Genomic DNA, 14,583 nt, shown 5'->3' with positions numbered 1-14,583 from the left:
AACTACACACTTGTTCTCCTTCCACCCCAGCAAATGTTGATGTGATGCTTGTGCAAAACATCTGTCAGGATTATGTAATTCCTGAGTATTTTTTTCTTGATACTTCTGTTCAGAGCGAATTGAAACAATTACAGGATTCTGGTTTTGTATACAACGCTCACAGGTGCATCTGTTGGAGGCTCAGATGTGCTCTGAACATTTCCAGCCAAGACATGAAATGTGGATGGCTCCTCACTGTCTCTTAGCTATGGTGAAGAGCTTGACATAGTTACATTTCTCTATTTACTGTAAGAAAAGACTAACTTTTATTGCTTATATTATTGGAAATAAGAAGGTATTGCTGTGGATTTCCTATTTTCCAACATTACAAAGCAACTTTTTGTGTTGTTTTGTATTTCTGTGTGTTCTTGAACTTTGCTAAGAATTTTGTTTCTAGAATAAGAAGCTTCTTTCCTCAGCTGTGAAGCACTGTCAAGATGACTGCTATGAAACATCATTTAATGATTCAAATTTCACAGCAGCAAATACGGACAGGCTGAAACAAGGATTTCTAAAATTAGAGAACAACTTCACAACCAGGAAGTAAGGGCACCCAAGAAGAGCTTGGAGCAGACTTTTCTCTTCACTCTTTCCCAGAAGCAGCTTCACTTAGCAAAATGCAGTTTTTAGACTTGGACAGCCAGCTGTTGACAGCGATGTGAAATTGGAACAACCAGAAATGGTGGGCAGAACTCCAGGGTATAAAAAATAAATAATTCCATTAAGATAGACTTTGCTGGTTTTACAGAAACAGGCTTCATAAGAAAGCCATCCTAAGATGCCAACCCATAATACTCAAGCCAGCCCCCTAGTGCATGATCACAACTACCCTGGCAGTCCATGGATTAGGACCAATATCCAATCCTATTGAGAAGTTGGGTAGTTTAATTCATTTTTGTAACAAATTAGAACAGAACAGTTGGATGTTTTCTAGAACTGATCACAAGAACTCTGCAGATGTTTTCAGTAAGTTTTTAATAAATGTCAAAAAATAACGAGAAACAGGAAAAACATTGTTAAATATAAATGTAATGCATGAATTGGAAATCCACTAAAAATACTATGAAGCACATTATGAAAGTTCATCCTCATGACACACTTTATTTTTAAAGTAGCCAAAGAGATCACAGAATCACAGAATTGTAGGGGTTGGAAGGGACCTCCAGAGATCATCGGGTCCAACACCCCTGCCAAAGCAGGTTCCCTAGAGCAGGCTGCCCAGGTAGGCATCCAGACGGGCCTTGAATATCTCCAGAGAAGGAGACCCCACAACCTCCCTGGGCAGCCTGTTCCCGTGCTCCGTCACCCTCACACCACCCTCACCGTGAAGAAGTTCTTTCGCATGTTGGTGCGGAACTTCCTGTGCTCCATTTTGTGGCCATTACCCCTTGTCCTGTCCCCACAAATGACTGAAAAGAGGTTGGCCAAATCCCTCTGTCTCCCACACTTCAGGTGTTTATAAACATTGATAAGATCCCCTCTCAGTCTTCTTTTCTCAAGGCTGAACAGACCCAGGTCTCTCAGCCTTTCCTCATAGGGAAGATACTCCAGGCCCCGTATCATCTTTGTGGCCTCCACTGGACTCTTTCCAGGTCAGCAATATCTTCTCTCTCTCTCATCAAGTAGATTGTAAAATATTTTGTCTCTTATTCGTGCATAATTATGGAATTAAATCCAGTATCTCTTGTGTTCTTTGCACAACATTTAAGAGGACACCTCTTTAGGGGCAAAGCTGTAATACCTGAGGAGTTCAAGTTATAATTTAAAGTTTCTAGGGCTTGAGGAATACAGGTAATGTACAGGCTGTACATGGTACAGGAGTGGCCACACGACCCCTAGTCAGCCCCAACAACCACATCTATAGGCACTGGCCCCTTAGCGGGTTGGAATTAAGCTGTATCACTTCTGTTAGATTGTACATCACGATTTTTTAATATATTATCAATGTCTAACTTTTTTTTTATTTTTAATGATGAAGAGTGGGCAAGTGGTCAGTCAGTGATATCCATAATCACAAGTTCACAATCACAAGTTTCCTTCTGAGCAGCTACACAGCATTTAACAGAAATGCAGCCTCTGCAGCGCCTGCCTCCACACGTAACCCAAACGGTTCTTTTTCTTTACAGCAGACCAAGCTTGGATCCCAGCGGTGATTTCTCTCCATCATTTGCTCGGACAGCAGTTTGTTTCTGCATAGCAGGTGATCAAATTCATCCAGAAGACAATCAAGTCCTCAAGAAAAGAACAATGCTGGAGCAAGAGGTGCACAAGATATATAAACCAGAAAGCAGCTCATACCTGTGAATTCCCATGAACTGGAATTGCAAATTACACATCGACAATAACCCATCCATTCACCATAATTTCAGAGGTGAGCTCTAGAGGTCAGAGAGAAAAGACAAGTGAAATAAGCTGAAGGGAGAAGTAGGGAGAGCTTAGCAAATAGGAAAAAATTCTTATGAGGCAGGAATTAATCCCCACTGACTTTGCTGCAAGTGAACTTTTCTTGCAGCTGAGCAAACTTACTTCCCAAGAGAGCTGATTGCTACATGCTAAACTGCTTGCCAGTAAAACATGTTTTACATATAATTCATTTAACATCTATAAATGTCAAGGATAGGTAAAGTTTATGACTGGAAATTATGGGTTGGAAATGTCAATAAAAATGGGGACAGCCTTTAATTACAGTGTCTGGAGGGGCACATTACAGCAAGATGCCTGACCTGCAAAACTTGATGGAGAGCATCTACACAGCTGGCAAGCTGCATTTAGCAGATCTTTTATTTTTATTTTTTGATGAACCAAAGAGTGTCTCTTTAGCCTTCAGGTATGCATGATAAAAAATGCTGAAAATTCATCATCTCAAGGTGCAGATAAGTTCTTCCACTCGGTTCTGTATCTTTCACTACCATCTATCTTCCCTGTTTCTTTTCTGTCTTTTCTGTCATCTACTCACATTTTTTTCATCAGGAGCTCCAATTACTTGTGAATCTTTAAAAACTAGAAAAAGTTCTCCCAGGCTAAATACTCATGTGGAGCTGAGAGCTGAATATTTTCCTCTGAATTTCCAAGCTTAATTTACCGGTACTTGTAAACTTTTATGTCACCTCCTTGAAGATACTGAGTTTTATAGTGCCTGGATGAGGGTGTCAGAGGTTGTTTTGTTCAGGTAGCTTTTACCATCTAAGTAGAAACTCTTCAAGCAGGATAAACACAGTTGAAGAGCAAAACCCAATTACTTGTTGGCCAGTACATAACAAACACATAGCCAGGACTATTGAACTACTGGGCTAAGCAAAATGCTCTCTGTCCCAGATAAGATACCTTCTGACTCTGCTTTTTGGGAAGTCATCAGTCACGTGGCGAGAGGCTGCCTTCCATCACTCGGTGGAACAGAGATCCTGTGTTGCTGAGTTGCTGTCTCCTGATTTGTTTTTTAGAATTTTTTACATTTCATATCAGAACTCTCCTTTAATCATTATGCTTCTAAATGCTAGGATCTCAATAGCCTGACTTCTGCATTTTGTTGTTTGTTTTTTTTTTTCCTTAAGTGGTAAAGCTTTAGTACATGCATTTTTTTAAAACCTTGACAATGTTTTCGATAAAAGTGAATGAAATTCACTTGGCTATGCTACATCAAAGTTGGCCTTGGATGAGAAGCAGCTGAACTCCTAGAGGAACGGTTGCACTGCTTTCTAATTTACTGTTCTTCCACCAGAAGGATGTTATGTACCTCAAAAGAAGACCACTAAGTACCGTCTTCATGATGGGACTATTCAGGTTCTCACAACCATGGCTCAAACCTGCTTCACTTCTACAATTATAAATGGACAGATGCCCAAACTGCTGCCTGTCCCTACCCCTCTTGTCCGCCTTGCCATCTCCAATAGGTGACTTCTGGATGACCTGTGTTCTGCTCTAGCTTCTTCCACCAGTTTTTATCAATGCCAAGTCCATTTCCCAAGAAGGATTCTGTCTCCCCTTGCTTAGAGCAGGTCCAGGGCTCCCAGGTTTGTTATACTCATATAAGACCAGGCTGATTTTCAAGACTGCCAGCCTCTTTCAGCTCAGTCAGGTTCTTGGGAGCAGAATGAGGCTTGTTAGTTGTCCTTCCTGGCCTGACTGTTCCTCTAGGGAGAGAGCTTGCTACTCAGAAATGCTGTGCAGGGCAGGTGATGGACATCATCCGTGGAGCCATTGAGGAGGGCAGGCTTTGTAGAACTGCTGCCTCTATTCTAGCTGGCCAGTACAATCAGCCCGAACTGATCCTGCATGTGCTTCCCCACAGGCTGCAGCTCTTCAAGAACTACTCCAACATAGGTCAGTACCACAGGGTCCACCCATCAGGACCGGACTGCTCCAGCACAGGTCTTTTTTCTGTAGACACGCAGCTCCCACAGCGTCCTGATTACAGAAGTGCGTCTCTACTAAGCATCCAGATCTGAGAACAAGTAAATGAAGCTGCTTTGAAAAAACAACATGTGAATCTCGGATTTTGCAAGACTAAAGTCTGAGACTTTCTTGTTTCAAACTATCAACTTTGGGAAAACAAAGAAACAAGCAAACAAAAAACACCACCAACAACAACAAAAACAACAACAACAACAAAAAAAAACATACCCAAAGTATCCAAGGTCAAAAGGTAAGAAAAGAAGTTAGATACTGATATAAATACTGCTCTGTATGATGCAGTCATATATGAATGGTGCTGGCTTAAATTAGACCTGCAGTTTAGATCTTCAGACCTTCTATTAGACCTCAGTAACATTCCCTGTGGAAAGGGATATCTGTTTTTTTCCCGTCCCCTTTTCAGATGAATGCATGGGAACAAATTCTGCTAGGTTCTGCTGCATTCCTTCTTGAGTCAGGGTTTGGCTCTCATCTTAAAAGCTGAAGTGCCTGATGCTGTGCTATTAGCAATCAATGTCTATTTCACTCCAGCACAAGTGTATTGGCTACTTTAGAGTATAGCTGCGGTAGAGCAGTCTAAGCAGCAAACACGCTGGTGCTGCATTGCCGTCTCGAAAGAAACCCCAGAAGCGCTCTTAGGTAAGTAAGCCTCATTGCAAAACCCCTACAGACCGCGTGGGTCAGATCCCGGCTCCATTTTCTGAGCAAGCTTTGCTTTTAGCCAGCAGCACCCTCTCGTGGATCTCTGCCACAGTGCATGCTCAAACTCTCCCGTGCTTTTTTTCTAAATCAGGACCTGATTCACAGCCCGGCTGTGCACGCTGCTTTGCAACTCAGACGGCCCGAAGCTAGACATGGGGGGAATTCCAGCAGAGGAATTTTAAGTATTTTCAATGTTATCACTACTTTATGTTGTTTTGGAATCATCAAGCAGTATCTTTAGCTTTTCTGCTTTGGAGTTTTTCTCTTAACCATTTGATACAGATTTTTAGGAAAACTAATGGGTACTGGAGGCTAATCTCATGCCTAACTTATTGCAACAGTGATGTCTTCAAAGCTCTCTTGACACTTCAGTCAATATAAAATGAAGGGCTGTAGCATAGAAAGAAGCAACCATGAAAATCAGGAAATGCATATCCATGATAGTCTTGTAGCAAGAGGTATTAAAGTAATAATTTTGGGATGTATAAATGGGTACACCAAGTAGGAAGAATAAAAAGATTATACTGTGGTATCTGGCATTAGTGACAATGATACCAGAATGCCCTGTGGAATTTGTGTTCTCAAAAGCAAAAATCAACCTTAACATTAAAAAAAAAAAAAAAAAAAAAAAAAAAAAGAGTGAAAGAGCACCACACCTGATTTTTGGACTGGAGAAAATGCATTTCAGTGGGCTATAGAAGAAATTCAGTGTGTTGAATTTGTCAAATAGATGGCTGAGAAGTGACTGGATTATAGCAGAGAAATACCTTTAGATAAAGAAAAATCCCATGTGCCAATGGATTCGTTAATCAAGCAGCACTGGCTCGGAAGCAGTGGCTGCCAACTCATTCAGAGCCATTCAGCTGAGGGATAAGACCTGAATGTTTAACGCTGATTGTGATTAATGCCTGGCACGGACTCTCAGGAGAGACGATAGAGCCATCTCTTTGTATCCGTAAATCAGGTGGCACATTGTGCAGATTTTAGCCAGCCACAAGCTATGCTTGTATTCAGCACAAGTAATTGGGTTAAATAGGGGGCTAACTGGTTGACACAAGCTGGCTTGTTTTACATGTGGCAGTTTAAGTGGCTGTGTCCCCTCCTGGAACTTAATTCTATGAATTTGGATTCTCTCATGGCTTCAAAAACCAGCTGCTTACCTGTGTGAGAGGAAAACCGAGTTCATGAAGGAAGGAGTTCTCTTCACATTCCTGAGATACCCTTTGAACGTCTATAAAATGCCGAGGGATAGTGATAAAATGAAAGATCAGGAAAAATCCCAAATACAAGAGGTAAGGACTTGACTTTGAGAAATAAAGATGTAGTAGGAGAGGATCGGGTCCAGGAATACTTAAGCAAAGTGGACCTACATCAGCCCATGGGCCCAGACGGGATGCACCCCTGACTGCTGGGGGAGCTGTCTTTTTGAGGCCACTCTCAGTAATCTTTGATCAATTGTGGCAGAAGTGCCCAAAGAGTGGAGGAAAGCAAATGTCACACCTATCTTCAAGAAGGGCAAGAAGGAGGACCCAGGGAACTACAGGCTGGTCAGCCTCACCTTGCTTCCTGGGAAGGTGATGGAGCAGCTAATCCTGGAAACCACTTTCAGACACATGACGGAGAAGAACATCAGCAGCAGTAATCTGCATGGATTCACCAAGGGGAAGTCATGCTTGACCAGGTTGATAAGCTTCTATGATGAACTGACTAGCCTGGTAGATGAGGGGAGCCATGGATATTGTCCTCCTGGACTTCAGAAAGACCTTTGGCACTGTCCCATAAGATCCTCAGGCAAGTTGCTGATGGATTAGCTGGATGGGCAAATAGTGAAGTGGCTTGAAAACTGGCTGAATGGCAAAGACCAGAGAGTGGTGGGCAGAGCCACAAAATCTAGTTGGAGGCCAGTAACTAGTGGTGTACCCCAGGGGTCGAAACTGGTCAAGGGAGGGGATCCTTCCCCTCTGCTCAGCTCTGGTGAGGCTGCACCTGGAGTATTATGTCCAGGCTAGGGCTCCCCAGTACAAGACATGCAGCTACTGGAGAGATTCCAATGAAGGGCCACAAAGATGAGTAAGAGCGTGAAGCACCTCTCCTATGAGGCAATGACGAGAGAGCTAGGACTGCTCAGCCCGCAGAAGAGGAGGCTCCGGGGGGATCTCAACAATGTGTACAAATATTTGAAGGGAGGGTATAAATAGGACAGGGCCAGGATTTTATCAGTGGTGCTCAGTGCCAGGACAAGAGGCAGTGAGCACGACCTGAAGCACAGGAAGCTTCCTCTGAACATCATGAAGCACTTCTGTGCTGTGTGGGTGATGGAGCAGTAGCACCGGTTGCCCAGAGAGGCTGTGAAGTCTCATGGAATAGAATCATAAAATATCCCGAGTTGGAAGGGTCCCAAAAGGATCATTGAGTCCAACTCCTGGCACCACACAGGTCTACCCAAAAATTCAGACCAAGTGACTAAGTGCACAGTCCAAACGCTTCTTAAACACCGACAGGCTTGGTGCAGTGACTACTTCCCTGGGGAGCCTGTTCCAGTGTGCGACCACCCTCTCGGTGAAGAACCTCTTCCTGATGTCCAGCCTAAACCTCCCCTGCCTCAGCTTGACACCATTCCCGCAGGTCCTATCCCTGGTCACTAAAGAGAACAGATCGGCGCCTGCCCCTCCACTCCCCCTCGCGAGGAAGCTGTAGACCGCGATGAGGTCTCCCCTCAGCCTCCTCTTCTCCAGGCTGAACAGGCCAAGTGACCTCAGCCGCTCCTCATACGTCTTCCCCTCTAGGCCTTTCACCAACTCTGCAGCCCAGTATCTTACTGACTTGAAGAAAGAGGCTTTAATCTACCCTGGTTTGTTTACTAACAAAGGAGCATGACAGAGACTTGTGTCCTTGTCTCTGAAGAGGAGGTGAAGGAACAGCTAGGGCAAGGAACACAAAAATCAGTTGCGCCAGACTACTATGTGGTTGTATCTGAGCTTGGAGATGGAAACCCTCTTCAAACTTCCAGATCTAGAGGAACACTTTGGCTGCAGCCTAAAAGCCACGTGGACAAAAGCTCCCGCAATGCAGCCAGTCTTCTTCCCATGACCTGCCAGGAAACAGCAATGTAGGCATGTAACCAAATTAAAGCCCAAACCTTCAGCCCAGTCCTTGACCTGAATAGTGAGTGAGGATCCGGATCTTGCCATTTATATGTGAGAGTTTATACGCAGCCAAAGTAAATAGTATAGTCAGAGGTCACGGGGCTAGATTTTGAAAAGTCCTGCATAAAGAAGAGATCTCAGAAAAGCAAATTTAAAAAACATTAATGTCAAGAAAAGTAATTCTGATTGCTATATTCTTTATCTGTCGTGACTAGACAGATGAAAATCTATGATAGCATTTTTTTCCTTTAAGGTCATTTTCTTTAACAGGCTCTATATTAATTTTCCTCACAGAATGAGTAACAGAAACCCTTCTGCACCTTTTGTAGTTAATTCATTAGGTCAACTCTAACCACTAAGCCTCTTGTCAGGTTATTTCTATTAGTGATAAGGAGCAATTGACCTTAAAAGACTGAAGCCAGGTAGATGAGCCTATTCCACGAGGCCTCTTGGCTCCACCCTTGTTAGGTGAAATCTGCCAGGTGTGGATCATTTGACCTTTGCTATATAGGAAGCATGAGGAGCTGTGGGGAATTATCTCCCCAGGGGAGTTTGAGGCTTAGGTTATCTAGGGTGCTTGTCTACTGTGGTGAAATGGACACAGTGTTCCCCAGTAGGCTGTTTTTTTTCTTCATGTTTTCTATTGTCTCTGTGAAATAGTTTTAGAGACTCTATGAGCTAGTTACATTGATGGTGCCTTCTCAGTACAGTAAAACCCTGATGGTACGACTTCACCATGAAGCAGTTTGGAAGTGACTCAAGTTCAGAAGCTGGCAGGTAAGTGTTCCTGGGTTCTACAGTTGTTTAATGTTGAGGAGTTTGAGTACTTCCTTCACCTTGTCTGTTTTCAGTGAAATTACTTATGTGGATTCTAAGCTCCCTTCCTAGCCCTTAGAAAAAGAATAAAATAAAAAACAACCTCAGAAGCTCAAGTGCTTACAGGTAAGCCTGTCTTTGAAGAATGTTCTTCAGTATTTGTTAAGATTGAACAACAGGCAGTGTGGAAAGGGTGCCTTAATGTGAATTCAAGTTTTGCCTTGTGGTTAGTAGGAACAGATTTGGGTGGATACTGGTGGCATTATCATTACTTTTGCTAAGTGGCAACTGTGAGAATGTGCTGTTTGTAAAAGAAATGCTGCTTTCACAATACGCAAGTCAAAAGCCTTTAAATTACTAGAAGTCATAGTTTCAAGGAGATAACTTTAAAGAAAGAAATTATTGTTGGCCATCTCCCCCTGACCCCTCCAAAGACTGGCTCCCTGAAGAAAAAGAGTGGAAGGTGTAATTGTTAATAGTTCTGGAGGTAGGGTCAGGGGAAGATGTGTTTTCCCACTTGTTCACTTTCCCTTTCTTCTCCTCCAGGAGTGTTCTGTTAGCTTTCCAAAACTTCGACTATCCTTGGGATGTTCAGACCAGTATGTTCTTATTGGTACATCTCCTGAATGCACTTCAGGTTTTGTCTAAGGTTAAACAAATAGTTAAGAGTGTCATCCAGAGATCTGTCCTGAGGCAGGATAGTTAGGAGTGGCAGGGAGAGTGGGAGGATATGGGCAGGCATCTAGAGCAGGGGGCGCCTCCACTGGAAAGACCATGAGGAGCCCACAGTGGATGGATTGGCTAAACAACCCTGGCAGTACAGAGAGTCTCTCCTCTTCCCTACAGGAAGTATGCTATATGGCTAGTGCAAGGAACACAAAAATCAGTTGCGCCAGACTACTGTGTGGCCGTATCTAAGCTTGGAGACGGAAACCCTCTTCAAACTTCCAGGTCTAGAGGAACACTCTGGCTGCAGCCTAAAAGCCACGTGGACAAAAAGCTCCCGCAATGCAGCCAGTCTTCTTCCCATGACCTGCCAGGAAACAGCAATGTAGGCATGTAACCAAATTAAAGCCCAAACCTTCAGCCCAGTCCTTGACCTGAATAGTGAGTGAGGATCCGGATCCTGGCATTTATACACGATAGCTTATATGCAGCCAAAGTAAATAGTATAGTCAGAGGTCACAGAGCTAGATTTTGAGAGAGCCTGCATAAAATGTGTCAACCATGTTCATTCACCTAACTCCCTTGGAAATTAATGCACAAATACCATGGAGAACCTGGACAGAGGTGCTTATCTTCATCTTCAAACACCACAAAGCTGTAAGATTTCTGAATCTGAGTTGAGGCTTATGGTAGCATGCATAAGGGGAAATTGGTTGAGAGTGCTAATATACTGCAAACAGGTGTGGATCAGGAAAAGTAGTGCCAACAGTCACTAACATAAAACAGTAACAAAAAGTTTTAAGCAGATTTCAGAAAGGAATGAGAAAAAAATGAATTTCCTAAATTTAGAGGAGGTAGAAGTGTTCACAATGAAAACTAAGTGTACCAGAACAGTAAGTTCTCTTTCTGCAGATACGGAATAAACACCGTCACATTCACCTTTGAAGGGAAGCACTAGGAGGTCAGAACTTGATATTGCTATCTATTGATCTAAATTTAGCTTTCAGCAGTCCTTGTCTCCTATGCACTTCCTTCTTCATCTCCAGATTTATTTTCCTGACAATAAAAAAAAATTGTCTCCTCCTCAGAGATCTCAAAACTGCCTGGATGTGGTGCTGGGCACCCTGCTCTGGGTGTCCCTGCTTGGGCTCAGTGGGACCAGATGGATCTGCCAGCCTCAGACATTCAGTGGTTCTGTGATCCATGACTAGCAGAGATGCTTGTAAATGTCAGCTTTGCTACAAGCAGGGTAGTTGGTGAGTGTTGTGGCTGAGCCCTGGCAGGCAGCCGGGCACCACCCAGCTGCTCGCTCACTCTCCCCAGGTGGGATGGGGGAGAGAATCAGAGAGGTAGAAGTGCGAGAACTCATGGGAGGAGACAAAGACAGTTTACCAGGCAAAGCATAAGCCACACGCACAAGCAAAGCAAGGAATCCCTTCACCCTGTCCCACCGGCTGGCAGGTGCCAGCCACCCCCAGGACAGCAGGGCTCACCATGTAGTGGTGCCTTGGGAAGACAAACGCCACCGCCCCCAGTGCCCCCCTGCCTCCTTCTTTCCCCCAGCTGCCATTGCTGAGCATCCCTGTGGTGTGGGATGTCCCTTTGGTCATTCGGGGCCAGCTGTCCTGGCTGTGTCCCCTCCAGCTCCTGGGGCACCCCCAGCCCCTCGCTGGCAGGGCAGCACGAGGAGCTGGGGAGTCCTTGGCTCTGGGGGAGCGCTGCCCTGCAACAACTGAAACAGCGGTGTGCTGGCACCGCTATTTTCATCAAAAATCCCAAACACAACAGCATAGGGGCCACTGCGAAGAAAATTAGCTCTATCCTAGCCAGAACAATGACAGTGTTAGAACATGCTATTAGAAAATATATACCATAAAGTAAAATATAGCCTTTCCAAATGAAAAGGAGTTGGCTACTTCTTGATAGCTGATAGAATCATGGTTACCTTTAATTTATACCTGTGAATGACTGGGAAAGGGAGAAGACTGCTTCCTCCACAAGCAAATATCTGAAATGAGCTTGTGAAGAGAGCTCCCAAATGTACAGTAACGGCAAGAACAGCTAAGGCCAATCTGAAGAAAATGCATTGCAGAGAGAGAGAGAGAAGAGCCTAGAAAAATGGGACTTCTTCCATTTTGTTGTCTACAACAGTTACTTTTTACTGACATCTGTTTTCCATCTACTTTTTGTTGCTACGGGCAGGGGTTGTATGTGGGGATACTCAGACGCTGCTACCCAGGCTGCCCTGTTGGCTGCTGTCTGGGATGTTTCAGGAGTGAAAGAAAGCAGTGTGTTGTTGGACAACAGCTTTTGTGCCAAAGCTGAAGTGCTTCTGCTAAGAGTGGGTATCAGTGAGACGAGTTTTATCCTTAGCTATTTACCAAGCGGCCAAATGCAGTCATCAGGAGGCACTGAGAGAGGCTCAGGGTGCTCTGAGCCAGTAGTAGTGGGAACGAACAAGTAGGGACCACAGAGCCTGACCCCAGGGAAGTGGGGTAACAGGCGGACACAGGATGCTCCCCGCTGCCCAAGAAGCCCATCCTCCCGTGCATGGTGCCTCCTGTGCTGCTGATTGAGCTTTTGTATGGTTCTGGTTATTCCTCAGTCTTGCCAGACCTTGGTAAGCTGATTTACTCCTATGCTGAACCCAGACCACGTTCTGACATTTGAGGAATCCTGGTCTATAATTACCTAATGGACTGTGGCAATGCAAATATTTCTGAGAGATGCAGTTTGAGAAAACAGTGCTGTGTCTTTACTAAAGTAACAAAGAGGAGCATGGTCATTAGAGTCAAGTAAATGTGGTGCTGCGGCCCATCCATTAAATTCCCCTGCCTGGAATACCAACAGGCGTTCTTGTTATTTAGAGCCAAAGAGAAAGTCCTGGAGGACTCCTGATTTCACATGCAAAGCCACGCGAGGCATTGCGATGACAAGCAGACCACGCAAGGAGTGGGCAGGTCCCCTGTGAAAGAAGTCATTAGCCGAGGGCTAAATTCTCTTGGCCACGCTCGTGGTACTGTGTCATCAAGAAGAAGTCAGCTACGTGAATAAGGGTACTTCTTGTTTTCCCTCCATCCTGTTCCCAGATACAGGTGACGGACTCCATAGTTGAAGACAAACCAATTCTCTAACAGAACTGATTTCACCCACCAACCACAGCTTCTCTGGCTTGGGCTTTCAGTATGTTTTTCCTCACAGATCAGACCAAAGATTTTTTTCTCAAGTTTGTCTTGCCCAATGACATTTCTTGGCTGACGTTTCCTCTTCTCTGGCAGCAGCAGAACTGTACTTAATACCTGAACGCAATGTGATGGCAGATTCAAATTGGTGGCAGCTTCAGCCCACCCCACATATGCGCCTTCCCCTGCTGCGGGATAAGTAAATGACAAGTGAAGCAGCTTTTGGACCACCGTACTCTTCAGGCCACTGAGGCAAAGGAAATTGTATTTGGGGTTAGTTTGCTTTCGGATTTTAGATTTAAGACGCTGTGGCATTAGCTCTGTTGTAAAGGCTTGGCAGATGGCCAGTAACAGAACAATTTCAGCCAACCAGATTTAATGTGTCACTGCACATCTCAGAGACCTAAAGGTGAATCTGCAGCTGCAAGAAAATCCTGTTTTAATCCGATTCATTGTCATCTATGAAAAAATTGTAGCAGCTCTTTTTTTTGGTGAAGTTTTATCCTATTAGCTTCCCGTAGTTTGAGATTTTCCATCTGTAAATGCATCATATGTGTACACACACACAAGTATATATTTGCCTTCAAAAAAGAGACTTATCTCTCAGTATCTGACAAGTGTTAAGTGTTCATAAATGTCTAATTCAGGAAGTTATTTCCTAAAATTTTCTTGTGTTTTCAATTAGTTCGGTCAGAGTTTCCATTATGTAAAGCCCTGCCTCTGCTGTAGCAGTACTGAACATATTTAAGATTTCTGGTCCATTTTCAAACTTTCTGCTGATTCTCCTTAATTTCTTTCCTTGTCTGCTGTGTTCTGATTTCCCTGCTTCAAAGACCAGTTTGAACAATTTTCCTTTCAATGTTGTGTTTTGTACATAATCACACACATTGTTCTTCAGTATTTGAGAAAGAACAGAAGTGTAATTTGAAGTTTTAGTTTACTTTATGACTGTCCCAGAGTAAAATGCTAACAAAAAATCAACTCTTCAAAGCATTTCAAGGTCTACTTAAGAGTTTTGCATTTGAGATGTCATTGAATAGTGTTGCCCTTTTTGCTCAAGTGGATCATCAAATTGAAAGACCTTACCAGGACTGGTTTTTCTACTAGAATAGAAATTGTTGATGCAAATTAGATATTTCTTTGTGTAATCTTGCTTATTTGCCCAAAAACATGCATGAATCCAACTTCTGTTTATGCAGAAGAAGCAAACACTGTTAGGAAGTTTCCTTTCACACCCACAACATTGAGTGTGAGACTCCAAGGGCTTGGACCCAAAAAGACCATCATCTTTCAGCCTCTTCTCAAAAGCATAACTATAATTCTCTGCCTTTCCGTTGTTGATGTTCATAACTTACAGGCAATATTCCATCCCCTTTGTTTTTCCCCTTAATTTATTTTTGCTTAGATCTGGCTATATGCATTTCTCTTCAATTGAAAATAGGGCTGGACTGAGGAAACAATGCTGAGAAGACATCATTTGAGATTAATTTAGCAGTTTTATAATCACAAATTGATATAATTCAGACTCTCCTCTTGGTCCCCACAGCAGTCTTTTGAGAAATCGTGATGGATAGGTCAGTCTTTTTAATTGTTCCTTACAAAATTAAAGCAAGTATTACAGC

This window comes from Cygnus olor, chromosome 2 (assembly GCF_009769625.2).
Source record: "Cygnus olor isolate bCygOlo1 chromosome 2, bCygOlo1.pri.v2, whole genome shotgun sequence".
In the NCBI taxonomy this organism is placed as follows: Eukaryota; Metazoa; Chordata; class Aves; order Anseriformes; family Anatidae; genus Cygnus; species Cygnus olor.
Note: the sequence above shows the minus strand (reverse complement) of the source record.